This window comes from Camellia sinensis, chromosome 14 (assembly GCF_055761805.1).
Source record: "Camellia sinensis isolate YWXY chromosome 14, ASM5576180v1, whole genome shotgun sequence".
Classification (NCBI taxonomy): Eukaryota; Viridiplantae; Streptophyta; class Magnoliopsida; order Ericales; family Theaceae; genus Camellia; species Camellia sinensis.
Window position 1 is genome coordinate 56,943,502 of NC_138974.1, and position 17,413 is coordinate 56,960,914.

At 35.6% G+C, this 17,413-nt stretch overlaps 1 pseudogene; it reads right to left on the reverse strand.

The window, feature by feature from the left end:
* Window positions 1–7,073: 7,073 nt before the first annotated feature.
* On the reverse strand, window positions 7,074–9,921 carry LOC114276211 (pentatricopeptide repeat-containing protein At1g26460, mitochondrial-like; annotated as a pseudogene).
* Between the last annotated feature and the right edge of the window lie 7,492 nt (window positions 9,922–17,413).

Sequence of the window (17,413 nt, forward strand, 5' to 3'; positions counted from 1 at the left end):
ACCTGTAGGAGGTGCATGAGATGTAAAAGCGACTATCGGCTGCAGTTGTTATTGTTGCAACCTATTTATTACCTCAGCCTGACGGGCTGTGACATCGGCCTGACGAGCAGCGTCTTGCTGCAGGGTTTCAACTGTTTGTTCAAGGTGATGGATCAATTCCTGTATAGTAACTGGAGGATACTGTGCCATCGAAATAGGCAAGTGCTCTCCTACTGGACTAGATGCAGAAGACTGTCCCTGAGCCTGACTTGATGCAGGTGAATTGAGATGCGATTGCTGTAAAAATTGGACCGGTGAACTCTACCTGACTCTCTTCCATCTCATAACCGGTAGGAGTGAAGTAAACACGGCCTGTCCCCTAACAAGATCTCTGGCTTTACAAAGCTTTCTGACTCGAGTCCAGAGCACTTGAGGGATATCCGAACTTTCCGAAGCCATGGTGTTAAACTACTAACAGTAATCAGAAACCGCACAGCACCTTAGCTAATGATGTTACCAACACAAATGTAATCAAAGCTGTAGGACTGCACTCAACACTGAATTCTGTCCCTAGAATGGATACCAAACTTGCAACTGATACGCATATTCCTGTACAGTTTCACTGTAAAGCACATACCAGTTAAATGAGAGCCAAAAACACCCCTATGAGGGGGTAAGGTTACCCTGCCCTAGTTTCGTCAAGAACTAGGATTCACTATTCAAACAAAGAGGTTTCACGCAATCCAGCATTCGGGTAAGCATCATATCCTAGTTTGAAATAGTCTCTATGGCTTTTCGATATACAACTAGGTCAAATGGTCAGAAGGGTACCTCAGCAAGACTACTTAATATACCTCTCGCACCTAACACCGAGAGGCGAAAAGGAGGATCAAACGGTACAACGGTAGTCCAGATCCAAGGGTTGTGTTCCCATCATGGTAGAGCCAGTGATCGGTCAGCCTTTTGGCAAGTTTTTAGGCAAGCTTCCAACAAACCATCTAGGAATAGTAGATGGCAAACGCAGTAACTTAAATGCACCAATGAAATGCAATGCAAAGAAACATATAAGTTTAGAAAAAATTCCATATCATGAAGTTCGAGTCAAGTTCTCTAATTTCCTTAGCGGAGTCGCTAGAAACTGTAGCTCGACTTTTTCGCGCCCCCTCTCGGAAGACGAATAAGCCCTACAGTATCAAACTCTCGCGGTTTTGAATCTGATCCACAAGCGCAATGTGAAATAGATAAACAACAAAGTGTCCCAATCTGGCAAATCTTTTGAAAAATCGATTTTGAATCAAAAATGCAAAAAATGGCCTACTTTGCCAGATAGAAAGTTGCCACCTTAATATTTTGGAAAATTTAGGAAACCCATGACTCGTGTCAAAGGCCATGTGTCTGTCATCACCAAGATTGTCTCGGCTCGGGAACTAAGGTACGAGAAGGGAAGGTCAAGAATTGAGCACCCCCGCTCGCCCGATCAAAGATCGGCCTTTACTAATCATGATATGAATCTTATCTACATTATATGCTCTTGTTCTGATTTATTAGGCTAGCATTACTATGTGATACGCACACACATAAGTATAGACTAACTTTCCACAATTGGAACATTTGATTTCATGTTATGTTTTGAAAATTGTTTCGAAATATATACCACTTGAAAAAAGTGGTCGTATATGAACATTACTCAAATTATTCCAATTCAAGTAATTTAGCCTTCACCCACAGACGTTTAGGCAGTTTATAGCACTTAAGCAATTAGCGTCATGGAAAGCATGCTAAACATGGAAACAATCACACACATGCGATATGCTAAAGCGAGTAAAGGCTCACCTAGTACTCCAAGCCAAAAAGAGAAAAAAAATAGAAAGATGCATGATCCTAACTATGCAATATGGCTAATGCAACACATGCGATATGCAATTACTCGGCTGGGCTACTAATATGGCATATGATTTGATTTAATAGCATGCGGTCTAAGCATGTATTCAAAGAAGTATTTAAACTAACTATGCAAGTTAGAATGGTGAACCGAGCCTCAGTACATGCAATACAAGTGGATGCGAGCATGGGAATGCTAAACAAAACATGATACTATAATCTAACCATCGTAAGCAGTTACATAAAAGGGAGAAAGACACGGGGTTAGAAGACATACACGTTATTACAACATTGCGCCCTCACACAGGAGGGTTCGAATGAACTAACTAGCTAACTAATTAAAGCTGAGCTAATTAATACAAAAAAAATTAAATTAGCTAAACTACTTAACTAATTATTACAAACCGAATTAATTAACTAATCTAGTTAATTAAAATAATTACAACACAATACGAATTAGCTATTTTAACTAATTAAGTACAAAACCACTATTTAAGCACGATATTAATATATACAACTGGGATCCCGAGGATCAATGGAAAGCTCATGCATGAATGTGGTTTCCTCTCGAAAAAGGCACTGTTTCTGTTGCTGAATGCCTCAGTTACATAGTAGGACATTTGCACTGATTTCCAACTTCAGACCAACTCTGCTCTGCTAAAGGAGTACACTGCTGAATTTTGCATTGGTGGCCTGCAGAGGGCCTGCCGTCCACTGATGATGGCCTGCCAGTCACTGATGGTGGCTTATTGGCCACAAAAGATGGCTTGTTAGCCACCAATAGAAGCCTGTCAGAAACTGATGATAGAACTTTCCTATTGCAACAGAGAGCAAATAGAGCAGAGACAGTGTATTCTCAAGGGTTTGTTTGCACAATTTATCCCTCCTTACCATGAACAGATCAAAGGAGTAATAAGCTTGATTCACAAACCATCAATCTATGCAATTTCATTTCATGATGGTCTATGAACCAAAGAGTGCAATTCAATAAATACAACAAGATAAGACTCTCAAAACCACCTCCCTATCATAAATGATTAAGGGAAGTAGTTGATAATGAATCTTGAACCGTTTTCATCACTAATGAGTATGAAACGACTCAAGATTCAAGGGTTCAATTAACGTCCGATTGAACCCAAACAAGTAATTATCTTCACTACAACAAGTTGGGCCTTCAATGACAAAATTTTTTTGTCTCCAAAGAGCTAATTTCGTCACTATAGATATTTGTGAGGAAATATTTTCGTCACCGGTTTCGTCATTGAATGTTTGTCACTAAAAACCACCGTGACGAAAAATAATTTCGTCACCAATGAGATTACTTCAGTGACGAAATTTTTTGTCACCAATAAAACAACATTTTGTCGCTAAAAATTCTCATTTTCGTCACTAAATAGTTATTCAGTACCATATTTATAACTTTAGTTGACGAATAAATTTGTCACACATGTTGATCATTGATGAGGAAATAATTTCGTCACAGTAAGATGTAAAGGTGACGAAATTTTTTGTCTCCAAAAGTCATTCATGGGTGATAAAATATATTTCGTCACAAATATATATATACGTGACGAAATTTTTAGTCACCAAACAACAAAATAAACCAAATATTTCATATATAAGCTATAATAAATTTTGTCACAAAAAATATTTATTAGCGACAAATAATCACTTTGCCATAATAACAAGTACAAATGACAAAAAAAATTCGTCACTAAACTTGTTCCATATTTTATATTCCAATTTAAATTATTATTTCACAAATATCCCTGCTCATATCTCAATAGTCTTTTCAATGTATTAATAAATCCACTAGCTATTATACACCATTCCACAAAAAAATTCACTAAACAATTTATATTATAAATGAAAATATATCCATCAAACAAATGAATTTAATAATCCATTAAGTATAATAAACAAAAACCATCATAGCAAATTCCAAAATGAACTAACTTGAGTCCAAAAATAAAAATAACACTCGATCTTGATTTGCAACTAGAACTAAGTATCAGTTTAAGAAAAAAAAATTCAACAGTTGATCTTCATTTACGAGTATGCTTCCAAATGTCATCAAAAACCAATCTGCAAAGAAAATAAATAAGGAAAACATTAATATATAATCAATTACATCTAAACTAATATATAAATAATTTTATTTTATAAACCAATTTAGTAGAAATGCATATAACAATTCAAAATTTTAAAGAGTTAAGGTGATCTTTGATGATAAAACAACACGGATAACATACGATGCCAAAAAATTGCAAGAATACCATATATCACTATCACTAATGGCAGAATATATATAATGGCTCCAAAATATAAAGTAACATTGAGGTACATTTGATTCATGACAATGGGCCAATGACTTCTTCAATGAGGTAAATTTGATAAGTGGAATTCAACACAAGAAGGGAGGCTCTATTTACACACCACTTTTCCTCTCAAGACAAATCATTAATTAGTTTATTTTCTACTACAATTTTAACCTTAGGTAAAATGACTATAAAGACAAGTTATGATACACATCATTTATATAATTAGCATAAAGGACAATAATGAATATAATACTCATCAACAAGCAAGTCAAGACCTCTCTCTCTCTCTCTCTCTCTCTAGATTCAGGAAGCGAGGGAAATCAAAGGACAGATGCAACTTCATAGAAGCAATCTCAGAGAATTGTTAAAATCGAGATTTATGTTGAATCCTATCCTTACAGGTACTCGAGAAATGTTGTTAAGACTCTGGTTTTCTACTTTAAACGTCATTGTATCTATCTATGCATATTGCATATGTATGTATTTCTATTTCTATTATAAAAATGAGTGCAAAATCTTTACTTTCATATGGGTTTCATATCTGTATGTTGATTTCACAGTTTTTGGTAGGTAAACTTTATTCTTTAATGTTCTGTCAAGTCCAAAAAAAATGTGTATGAATTTCCATTTTGAGTAGGGGAAACAACTCGTAATCTGTTTGGATTGTGGGTGATAAAAAGAAAAGAAATGATTGCAAGTGATTGTGTTTTTCACTATATGTTTGGATGGGTAAGCAAGCAAAACATGTGGGAAAGTGGGAAAGGGTTATGGGTGACATTTTTTCTGTTTGAATTTTGGGGGGCAATTACTTTTGGTGAGAAATGAAATAACCAAAATAAGAGAGTTTTTTTTTTTTTTTTGGGTCCTCACAATTTCTCATGATTTCTGACCAAACCATCCCATTCAAACAGAGTGTTATGTCTAATATCTGGTAGTTGGGTTTGATTTTTTATTTTTATTTTTTGAAATAATTGGTAATTGGAGATGTTTCATTTTGATTATTGTGTAGGTGTTGATTCTTTTGGCACTGGTTAATATTCTGAAAATCTAGACAAAGTAAAACTACCCAAAAGGGCTTTCAACAAGTGTAAATGTGCGAAGCAAAATCATTGGGTTTTTCAGGGGATTAGGTTTTCTCATTTTTGTCGAAGAAATGTGGAGCTGCAATGGAAGAACCTAGGGTTGAGAGGCGGGTTGATTGTGAAACATGTAACAAAGCCCTTTTCTGCGGACAAAGCTCTGGTTAGGTCTTTGGTTCTGTTGTGGGAAGAAGGGTTACTTTTAATTAGGTACTCTATTTTTTTTGCCGTGATATCTTGGGTGTGCTTATTGGTTTGGTATGGGAAGGCAAGAGCTAAGACTTTTGTTGAAGCGAAACTTTTACCTTCTGTTTGTTTGGTTTTGGGCGAGTATATTCAGCGCGAGCTTGATTTTGGTAAGGTTCGGCGAATTTCACCTTTGAGCATTACCTTGGAGTCTTGTTCAATTGGGCCTCATAATGAAGAGTTCTCTTGCTGTGAGGTCCCTACTATAAAACTACAAGTTCTTCCATTTGCAAGTCCGAGGAGAGAGAAGATTGTGATTGATGCAGTTTTGTCTAATCCAAGTTTTGTTGGTTGTGCAAAAGAAGAATTATACCTGGTTAGGAATACCTTCTACTGACGGTAGTCTACAGAGGCACTTGTCAAGTGAAGAAGGAATTGATCATCGTACGAAAATTAGGAGGATTGCTAGAGAGGAAGCAGCTGCTCAGTTTGATAAAGAGAGAGATGACGCAGCTAAGGAAGCTGCAGACATGGGTTACATTCTTTCTGAGAAAGGATCTCATACATTTGAGATTGATGTGCCGAAGGACCATGCTAGTCGTCCATCAGGATTAGCAAGCTTTGAATCATTCTTCTCTATGGTTGAGCGACTGCACTGGCGAGATGATCACTGCATGGATACAGGTATTGAGTATGATTTGAAGCATGCAGATTTAGAGAAAGCATTTGGTGTAAAAATTCCTGGTTCGGCGGATAAATTTTGGTCTAGATTTATACCAGGGCCTATAAGATATAAATTCAATAGGAAAGCTAATGGGCGAGATAGATCTGTCATTGGTGTCGCAGCGAAAAGAAGAATTATTGAGCGCAGTGCATCAGCGACACGTTCTTACTTCCTGGGTCTATCACATGGGAGGTTTGACGATTCTAATCAGTCATCTGGAGATTATGATGTTTTGAATATTGAGACTCCTGTGGTGAAAAGTGAGGGTGATACTAGTGCCCGACCTTTATCAGGATGGGGCAGTTAACTTTGGAGGAGTGAAGAATCCTGAGCACGGAAAAGTTGAAGCTGCTAATGATTATTTGACTATTGGGGGAAAGTCAAGATTGGAGTACAAAACAAAAATTGGTCCTAAATATGAAGAAAAACCTGGAATCTAGCCTTTTCCAGGCGAATATCATATTAATAGTCTCAGTGTTTTACGCGATCCGTTTCTTATGACTGTAGGTAGACTGCTACAAATTAGAAATTCCAATGACGAATTTTCATCTATTCCTGGTGTCATGGGATTGGCAAAAAATGATGGTTCAGATGTACATGACAGAGATTTAGGAGCTGATGAGAAAAGAAAGTGTATTCCTTCACCGGTTTAAACAAAGAATGGAGGGAGAGATGAAATATCGTGGGTGGGTGGGGTGTGTGAGTGAGTGAGGGTAAACATGGAAGTAGATTATGGGTGGGGTGTGTGAGTAAGGGTAAACAAGATAAATCAAGTCAATGTAGGTTATTCATGATAATGGTAAGCCATGACGAAAGGGGTAAGAAAAATTGGGCATTGTATTATCGCAAGTATGCAGTACCAAAGAGGCAAGAATTGCATAAAATGAGTCTTCGTATAAAAAAAAAAAAAATGGAAGTCATTTTTTATTTCACAAATCAAGTCCAATTTCTGGAGGGGTAGATGAGCATGTATGTACTCATACTGTCAATTATTTTAATCAATGATATAAAGAATACATATTAAAGCTCCCACATCAGTGTGTTATGCTCCTGTTTGCTGCTTAATCTAACAGAAGTACAGTAGTAGTTCCAATCCCCAAATCAGTTATTAAAGAGACTAATCTTTTCTTTTTTATTCCTCCCATGTTCTTGGGGTGTAAATGTAATTAAATGATGATTGATAATCAAATTCCTTTGCTATGTTTCCAGACAGACACCAAAATAAAGCTAAACAAATGGAGCGTAAATGAAAGTAAATGATGGTTGATAATAAAATTCCTTCGCTATGGTTTCCAAACAGACCAAAATAAAGCTTGAATTTGAAACCATTTTAAATGACGCATGTATTTCCTTTTGTGTATCAGAAGTTACCTATCATGCGTAAGCAGTGCTGTACTAGAGATTAAACAGCAAGTCCCGGCAATTCTCCATACCCATTTGGATTTTGTACTTTCTAGCCAGGGACTCGACCTGGTCATCACTCTTGTAGTCCATCTCTCGTATACATCACCTTCTGACCTTTTTTAGCATTTCCCTTGATGGTTCAAATCCTGAATTTACCTGCCCATGAGGTTGTCATACAATATATTAGTTTGGTTGCATGAACCAGTTGACTATGTAGAAACTAAAGCCAGCTCTCTAAAAACACGGGAAGAACACAGTTACCGTCTCATTGATAACAGAGAGAGCTGCTTTTTGGTCTCGCTTAATGAGATGAGTGTTAACAAACAGAGAGTATGTCGTCGAGTTTGGTTTCACGCCCTTACTTATTAAGTGGTCAAACACACTTGAAGCTTCAGATGTCTGCCACAGAAAAAAGACCATCACTAGTGCTAAAAAAGGTCATCATATCAAACACCTAGTTTATAAGGCATGTTTGGAAGGAGGTTTTCTTCCATTGTTTGTTGTGTGAGTGCGTGTGTGCATGTGTGTGGGCAGGGGGGAATAGGTGTCCACCATGTTGAGCTTTACAAATGCACACTTCAGAGCATTGTATGAATGGATGTTGGGGATCAACCCAAATGCGCCATCAATTGCTTCAAAAGTCTGGTAGGCCGATCAACATCCCATGTATTTGCACAACCTAAAATTATACAATTTAGTGCAGCAACAGATTTGTAAGGAGGATAAGCTTGGCTCAAATTCCCCAATTGATAGTAGACTTGAGTCACATTTCAACAGAACAAATCAATGACAAGCTAAAAAAAATTAAAATAATAGTAAAGTTGCATAACCAAGCAACACCATAAGAAAACAACAGAAACACTATCATTCCCAAGGTCTGAACCAGTCATCTCATCTTGTGAATAACACAATACAAAATGTGCGCACACAAAAAGAAAAGAAAAGAAATTAAAATTAAAATGATATATGATATATACATACCAGCGCTCATGTATACAGTAGGCAATTTTTCAACTATTTCTTATCAACATGTGTGGTATCCATTCTTCACAAAACTAGTAAATATTGTTTGATTCTTGTTTTCCACATGCAAAAGAAAAATAAAAAGAAGCAGGAAAGGGCAGAGAGAGGCTTTGTGTATTTCAAAATCTCTTTAGACTAATCAAATGAACAACAAAAGAACAAATAAAATGAACACCAATCAATTTACTTTTACCATCACTTTGAAACAAATTCAAGAGGTAATACGAGAAATGCTGACTCAACAAAACAGGACATTGCAACAATATAGAAAGTCAAAAGATGAGCCAGTATACACTAAAGTTATATGGTGTGTGAGGAATAAAAGACGTACTGAATCTAAAGTCACAAAGCCATCCTTGGAGCATGCCATAACCAGTGGACACAAAGAGGTAAATGGAGAGAGTAGATCCTCTTCAGCTTCCTTAGTAGAATTTCTGTAAGTAGTCTCAAACTCATGCAGAGTACTAAAGGCCTTCTGTAGATTCCCCAAGGAAGCATGGGCATATATCATAGCAAGGTAAGATTCTGGGTTTGGAACCTTCTTTTGGCGCAACGCACGCTTAAGGATTACCCATGATCCATCAAGGAGTTTAGCATTGTTCGTCCTGCTAGTAGTTCCTACTGCAGACACAACTAGTCCTTCATCTACAGAGAGCAGAACCGGTAGCTTTTCATTCTCACCTCATGCAATCGATTTGGCCATGAATTCCAGGGCATAATAAGCTAACTCGCTACTATCCTCTTCCATTGCAACATCTGCAATATAGTTGCACAGGTTCCTGGGTGGACAGAGGGCTTTGTTCTGATCCATTTTCTGATAATGCCCCAGAATGTCACATATTTAGAAAATGCACCAACTATGATAGAAAATTTAACAATTAACTAAAAGAAGATGTATATACCTTGCACCTCTCAATAATTGACACCAATGTATCCAACCTCCCCTTGTTAACACAATTTCGCACACATTCGGTAAACACGTTCACTGATAGGATATACCTAGATTTTAAAGTCAAATCTATATATTTTAGGGTAGCATCAATCTGGTCTGTCAATAACAGCATGCCAATGACCAAGTCATATGACTCATCATCAGGCAGAGATTCTTTATCAGTCTGCAGCATCCTGATGACAACAAAGTAAACATCCATCCATCAGATAGTAAATGCATGAACGGAAAAGGATATTGGTTCCCAGCATAAGAGTAGGAGAAAACCTTCAGTACTAATATAGACTGGCATCGGAGGTTTATACAAATCAAGAAAATGCCAAATGGGGAACAAACTGCCTCTTCCATACTCACTCTCCTAAGAGGAAATATGTAACATAGCGCATAGGTGTTCAAAGAAAAATTAAATGCATTGATAGCTCAACTACAATCACAACTTCTAAAATTTAAGGATGAGGAAAGGCAAATTTAACAAGTAGACAAATCGTGTGCCCAAAACTTATATCTAAGTTCACAACATACATGATAGTTACCTACTTTCGTGGCTGTAACATTGCTGTAATACTCCAAACAATACGAGAACTCCCCATTAGCTCTCTGCCCCTCGCCCCCCAAAAGCGTAGGGCAAAGAGCCTATTAGGGAGTGAGTGATGGAAGCAATTTTTCATCACACTAATATATCAGCGTACTACATATTGTATTTCAACGATAGTATTACATAACAATATCAGTGATTTTCTGAAACCAATCAAAATTTTCCAACATAACAAGGAAATTTCTCAGGATGGAAAAAATAGGGAAACAAAACAGATTGCAGAATTACTTGATATTAGTAAACATAATTAAATAGATAACAAATTTATGGAGTTGGAGTAGCATAATCAAGCCGCGTCAGCTAATAAACCTTTGCTAGAAATCTATTGACAATCCTTTTTTTCCCTTCTATCTACCACAGATAATTAGTTACCTTCCTTGAGGGTTAACCCCCCCTTCCTCGAGTCATTATTTCATCAATATGTTATTCAGAAACCTGTTCAATAAGGGAAAACTGTGAAGGCAGCGGAAGTTAATCAATGTTGTGAAAACAACCAAGCAAATAAGTAATTATCTACATGCCTACCACGGATAAACATTAACAATCAAATGAACCATGTCTCCACCATTCAATCCAAAGAAATCACAACCTTTAAATGCAAAATACAGTCCCAACAAATCACATATGGGACATTGCGTGTCTCATTAGTTTCGAAAATTAGGGAAAACATTAATTCTGAAAATTAAGGAAAACAGAGATAGAAAAGTAGAGAAATTGAGTGAGAGAGAGAGAGAGAGGGAGAGAGAGAGGACCCATACCTGAATATACAAAACAGAGAAATCGAATAATAAGAGGCGCTGATGGAAGAGAACACACGACACTAAAGAAGACGGGCGGACGGGCTCGGAGATATGACGTCAGTGGCGCCACTGAAGGAGAAGAACAGGCGACGTTGGCAGCGGTGCTGGAGAAGAACACGCTGAAGGAGGAGGACAAAGGGCTAACTCATGTTTTGTTTTGAGAGGGAGAGAGACAAAGATAAGAGAAAAACTCATAAACACAAAAATAAAAAGGGGGGAAAGTTGTAGTCTATTTTTTTTCATTACCCACACTATGGTGAAATTTTCCTTAACTACTTTCAAAAGCTAAGTGAATCAGAAAAGAATCCAAATGTGGCAGTTTTCTGTTATATCTCTATTAATTTGACTACAAATCATTAAAAGGTTGAAGATTTTGTTTTATTTTTGATAGGAATATTGTATCATCAGAATTTGGCAATTAATTGAATGAATCTAGATTGATTAACTGAACTCTCTCAACTAGCTTTTTGCAAATTACAACATATAAATATGTAATATCATTTGTTTTTTAGAGAAAGAGCTGTATAAATCATCCTTGACAAATAAATAAACAAATAAAAAAACTAACAACTAGAAAGATTTTTGCAAGGTCAAAACCATCAGTGTTCAAATGGTTACTATTGCAACCACCACAGGAGAAAACTGTTGTTAACTTTATTGTAAAATAACTAAAAGATTAGTTTATTATTTATTTATTTATTTATTATTAAGAGGAGTTACTAGTCTTCATGATATCTCTCATTCAAAATGGTTGAAAAAGGCGAATTGTGGTGGCTTGTCTTTTTAAAATTTTATCAGTACATTTTTTTTTAATTTTTTTTTTGGGTGTTATGCACATGACTATACAGCACATTTCCACATTGTTTCCTCATCACTTTGTAATTGCTCATTTATTTATATTTTGATTTCTCAGCAGTTATTTGAAATATAAGAGTTTTTTTTAAGAGTTAGTTAAAAAGTTAATTTATTAGCTAAATTTATAATCCTACAATTTTCTCAACAATTATAGATCTAAATAATCACAGTAAACAAACAAAGAAACATCTAATCTTGTTGAATCCACAAGCTCAGATGCAATGCATACATATAATAGCTTTGGAAACTCCTTTGCAAAGGCTTAGCCGATGGTGACATCAACAAATCCCAGAGGCGATTCCTAGTCAATTTTGTCAGGTGGTGTGGTGAGGGGCTTAATGTATTTTTTCGCACAAAAAATTCTAATCAATTCACTGAGAGAATCTTATCTGTTCCTAAGCTTGTTTAAGTCTATAAAATGCTTCATTTCACAAAAACCAATTATCTTAACCAATTTTGTCCTAAATTTGTTTGTATTTTTACTAGTTTGCTGATATTGTAAAGATTGTTGGCAAGACCGGATATCATCATTTAATATGGTTTCCAAAACCTAGATAGAATATTTTGAAAGTAAATCACAAATAACTTTAATCTAACAACATTTTCTTTATGCAAATATCGAGCCACTTTAAGCATCTATAGTTTCCTTGTCCATAGAATATTTTGAAAGCAAATCACAAATGCTTCCAATATATACTCTCAACACACAAATTCACATTTATTTCTTACACGGTTCCATTTATTTGGTTTTGCTATTATAAGTGTGTGTATATAACACATGTAGCTACAAAACTAAACAAAGGCAAATTAGGTGGAGAAACACCTTTTTTTTCCATAACATTCGAGATTGAATGAAAGATTTCTGCATACTTGAATTGGAAATTAACGAAATCCCTAGCATCAAAATTCAAAAGTCTTGCAATCATTTTCTCATACTTCCTCAGCAATCAAACAGTTGTAAAAACAAAAATTGGGTTTCCAGAAAGAGATAGATACCTTCTAACACAGTCACTGAGAATCTGCTCGGTTTTCTCACACTTTCTGATGAATTTGCCAGGCTCGACTTCTTCGGTTGTGCAGTGCCATTTGACGATCTTTGTGGTGGAGCATCGATCGTCAGATCTAGGGTTTGAATTATCCTCCTCGGCTTCGTCATTCTTCCACACCCAACCCATTCCAGATTCAAGATTGCAAATCGCAGTTGCACTTGCAGTATTGAATTCAGATGCTGGCATCTATGGAGGAGGTAATTAAATATCGGCCAATTAGGGAAAGCAAAGACAGAAAAACAGAGAAATTGAGTGTGAAAGAGAGGACTCATACCTGAAAAGAGAAAAAATAGATAAATAATCGAATAAGCGACGCTGGCGGCGCTGACGATTGCTCAGAGGAGAACGCGGTGATGTCGGTGGCGGCACTGAAGGAGGAGAACAAGCTGAAGGAGGGGGGGTGAAGTCAATGTTTTACAAGAGAGAAATGAAAGGAAACAGAAGCACCCAAAAACAAAAAAAGGGGTGGGTTCTTTTTTTCATTCCGTCAATATCTTTAAGTTTTGCTCCAAAATTAATTTTTTCACCAAAAATTTTAAAATATTAAATTTATTGACAACGAAAATATATTTCTCATTAAATAGTTTCAAAATATTTAAAATTAATTTTTTTAAAATATTTTAAATTATTTGTGACGAAAATATATTTTTCACTAATAATTTTAAGATAAATTAAAAACACAACCCTTGAGGTTTGTTTCAAATATAAATTGTCCCCTGTGATTCTAAAAATTACATCCCGCCCCTTAAGGTTTTTAATTTCATAATGAATAACTCCTTTTATTAATAAAACATCAAATTAATTAATAGTTTTTAATGATGTTAAAATTTTATTTTAATTAATAATTCAGGTAATTTTATTATTATATAGGGCAGTGGTTAAGAATTTTATTTTTTCAGTTAATTCTAATAAATAAAAAAATTTGACAAGGGGGTATTTGTAATTTTTCAAACCACGAGAGACCATCCGTATTTTAAGTAAATTTCAGGGAGTGCATTTGTAATTTACTCATAATTTTATAATTGGAGACAAATTTTTTTCTCACCAAAAATCACAAAATTTTGGCACCACCCAAAAAAATTAGAGGAAAACCTTTAGTGACGAAATTTAATTTTTCCTCACTTAAAAAGAAGTATTTATTGACGAAAATAAATTTTGACACCTAATATTTTTACTTTTTTATTATATGTGACAAAATTTTATAATTCGTCACGGATTATTCTTATTTAGTGATTAAATTTATTTTCTTCACTACTTTTCATCACCATAGGTTACTTAAAGAGCTAATTAACTTGTGCTTTGTTCAAAGAGAGAGAGTGAGAGAGAGAGAGAGAGAGAGTGGAGAACTAACAAAAAAAAAAGGAAAAAAGGTTAGTAGTCTATTTTTTTTCATTACCGCCCAATATGTCAAAAAATTTCCTCCAAAATTAGTGACAAAATAATTTCCTCACTAAAAAGTCTCAAAATATTAAAAATTATTAGTGACAAAAATATATTTCTCACCAAATGATCTTAAAATATTCAAAATCAAGTTTCTCAAAAAATATATATATAAAATTATTAGTGACGAAAATATATTCCTCACTAATAATTTTATAATTGGTGACAAATTTTTTTCTCACCAAAAGTCTCAAAATTTTGGGGCCAGCCAAAAAAAATTAGTGGGAAAACTTTCGGTGACAAAACTTAATTTTTCCTCACCTAAAAAAAATATTTGTTGACGAAAATAAATTTCGTCACCTATTATTTTTATTTTTTTATTATATGTGACAAAATTTTATAATTCGTCACGAATTATTCTTATTTAGTGAGAAAATTTATTTTCTTCACTACTTTTCGTCACCATAGGTTACTTTTGTTGTAGTGCTTGCACCCTTTTTAGCCTCAATTTTATTGCTCTATTTTAGATTACCATCCATTCTTTAATCAATTGAGACCAAAAGGTGAATTTAAGTTCTCTAATGGAAAGATGGCTCAAACCAAGAGTTGCTTTAGGCATGAAAGAGACATCATACTGTTGGTAATGAACCCCTAAAGGGATTAAACCATTAAGCATGATATCTCAATCTCATGCTTAAACACACAAGTAGTTTGAAACCACTTTCAAAGCAAAACAAAAGCCAAAAAAGGAGGGAGGTTGCAGAGGTGATTAAGAGTGATCACAAGTATGGAAAGCTATAAATAAATGTATTCAACTCAAATAAGATGGTGTCTAATGCCTAAAACACTAAGCTTATGAAGAAAATTACACTACAAGCATGCAAAACAAAGCTCAAATACAAAAAAAAAAAATACTTACAAACAGTCCTAAAACAGTCTAAAAATAGTCTTAAAACATGCTAGAATTAATACAAAAATAGCTAGATTAATAGGCTAAAACATGAATCATGCTAGACTAGTAAGCGAAACACAAGAATGAGAGGCTAATGTCACGACTCAAACCCGTCCCTATGGATTTAGCGTCGCAACCGGTCAGTAATCCTTGGATTACCAAAGGCCTCTTAATAGAATAACTTATAAATAGGGGCTGCGGAAGCGAATATAGAAACATACATAGTCCAATAAGCTATGGAGACATATATGGGACAAAATTTAAATCTTTATATACGTTTATGTGACGTCACAAATACAGTAGTCTTACGTTACCTAAGCCATTTATACAAAACTTTCCAAACATGTTCAGACCAGACATAAGCATCTGGGAGGCACAAAAGTCCCAAAACATAAAAGCTTGGACAAATCTCAAAAGGAACCTCCACGGAAGGCACAATGGCTGGTTGACACCAAAACTCCAAGCAGCAGCTTAGGCTTGGTCATGCGCCTGCTCACTTACATATATAAGACAACTAGTGAGCGAAAGTCCAGTGGATAATAACAGAGTAAAGATTTTACTAAATGATGTCCATAAAGAAACAGAGTCTTGTATGTGATCAAATGTCAAAGTAGAAACAAATTCATATACGTGGTCGTATTCATATTCAAAGTTCATACATTTCATATTATATTATGTGGCACATCCATTAGCGTTAACAAATCCGATGACCCATGAAGGGACGACCGAAGAGGCATTCCGATAACCCATAAAGGAACAACTATAAACTTGTTCTGATGACCCACAGAGGGACAACCGCAAACTTGTTCTGATGGACCATTTAGAGACAACCACAAACTTGTTCTAATGACCCATTTAGGGACATCCATAAGGCATTCCGATGACCCATAAGGGACTACCACAAACTTATTCCTTATTCTGATGACCCATAAAGGGACGCATATCACATGATGCTAAGGATGCCAAGAATACATTTCGAAAACTTGGACAATCATTTATTCATTCAAAACATAGTATTTCAGAAAACTGATCATTTCATATCACCAGAAAATAATTAAAGTTAAACGTAACTTTACAGAGTTATTACTCACAGATAATTGGTAACTTCAAATAGACAGCAAAGTGGGCAATTCACCTAACCTGAGGCGCGTGACCTACATAACATGGCAGATTCAAACATTGAAACCCACGCTCAGATTGTACATAACTTATTTCATTTGTTTTTAGTGTGTTTCTAGTCTTTAACCTCATTATGGAGTTTTAATCATGGCCTAGGAATGCCTAGGGTGGAATGAGAATGCTAAAGTGCACTTGAAACACTTGACAAAAACTTTGCTGAAACAGGGGTCTCGCTCGAGCGTAGCTTTCTTCCCTCGAGTGGACATACCAAATGTGAGTGGTCGCTCGAGCGCACACTCCTTCGCTCTAGCGCACACTCCTTCGCTCTAGCGGTCTGCAAATTATGAAAAAGTTCTGGTTGTGTGCAATTTCCGCTCGACGGTCGCTCAAGCGTGAGACTTAGGTCCTCGCTCGAGCGCAACTCTTGTCGCTCGAGCAGACTGTAAAACATGCAAACTTCTGAGAGCATGCAATTTACACTCGAGCCAACCTTTTGTCGCTCGAGCGGAAATGTGAAAATGAAAGTGGTCGCTTGAGCATGGAAACAAAATTCTGGGTTTTCCAAATTTGCCTCCAAGTTGTAAACCTTGAATTCAACACTTCAAAACTCATCCTCTTGGGCCAAAATTCTGGAAAACATTTGGAAACTCACAAAACATCATGATTTAAAGATCATTTCCTGAAATCAAGGCCCAAAAACATGCCAATTGTTCACAAATTCAACTTAAACTTTATGAATGTTTTATGAACATGACATGTATGTATTCCCTTGAACTCAATCATCTCAAAACATGATCAAATTAGGCAAATTGATAGAAAACATGATGAATTCTCAAAACATAGGTGAGATGAACACATACATGAAAGAATTCTTTGAAATCATGCTCAATTTGTGAAGAAATGGACATGCATGCATGGTATAGCTCTATTCTCTCCAATTCTAACTCAATTCCTACATGAATTCATCTAGTTCACTTGAAGTCTTGTAAAGTCTAACTCAATTTCAAAATTAAGAGTTTGATTCCTTACCTAGAGACTTGAATTCACAAGTGTTGAAGTTGAAACTCTCAAATCCTCTTCAAATGTCAACAATCCCTAGCAAATCACCCCTTCTCCC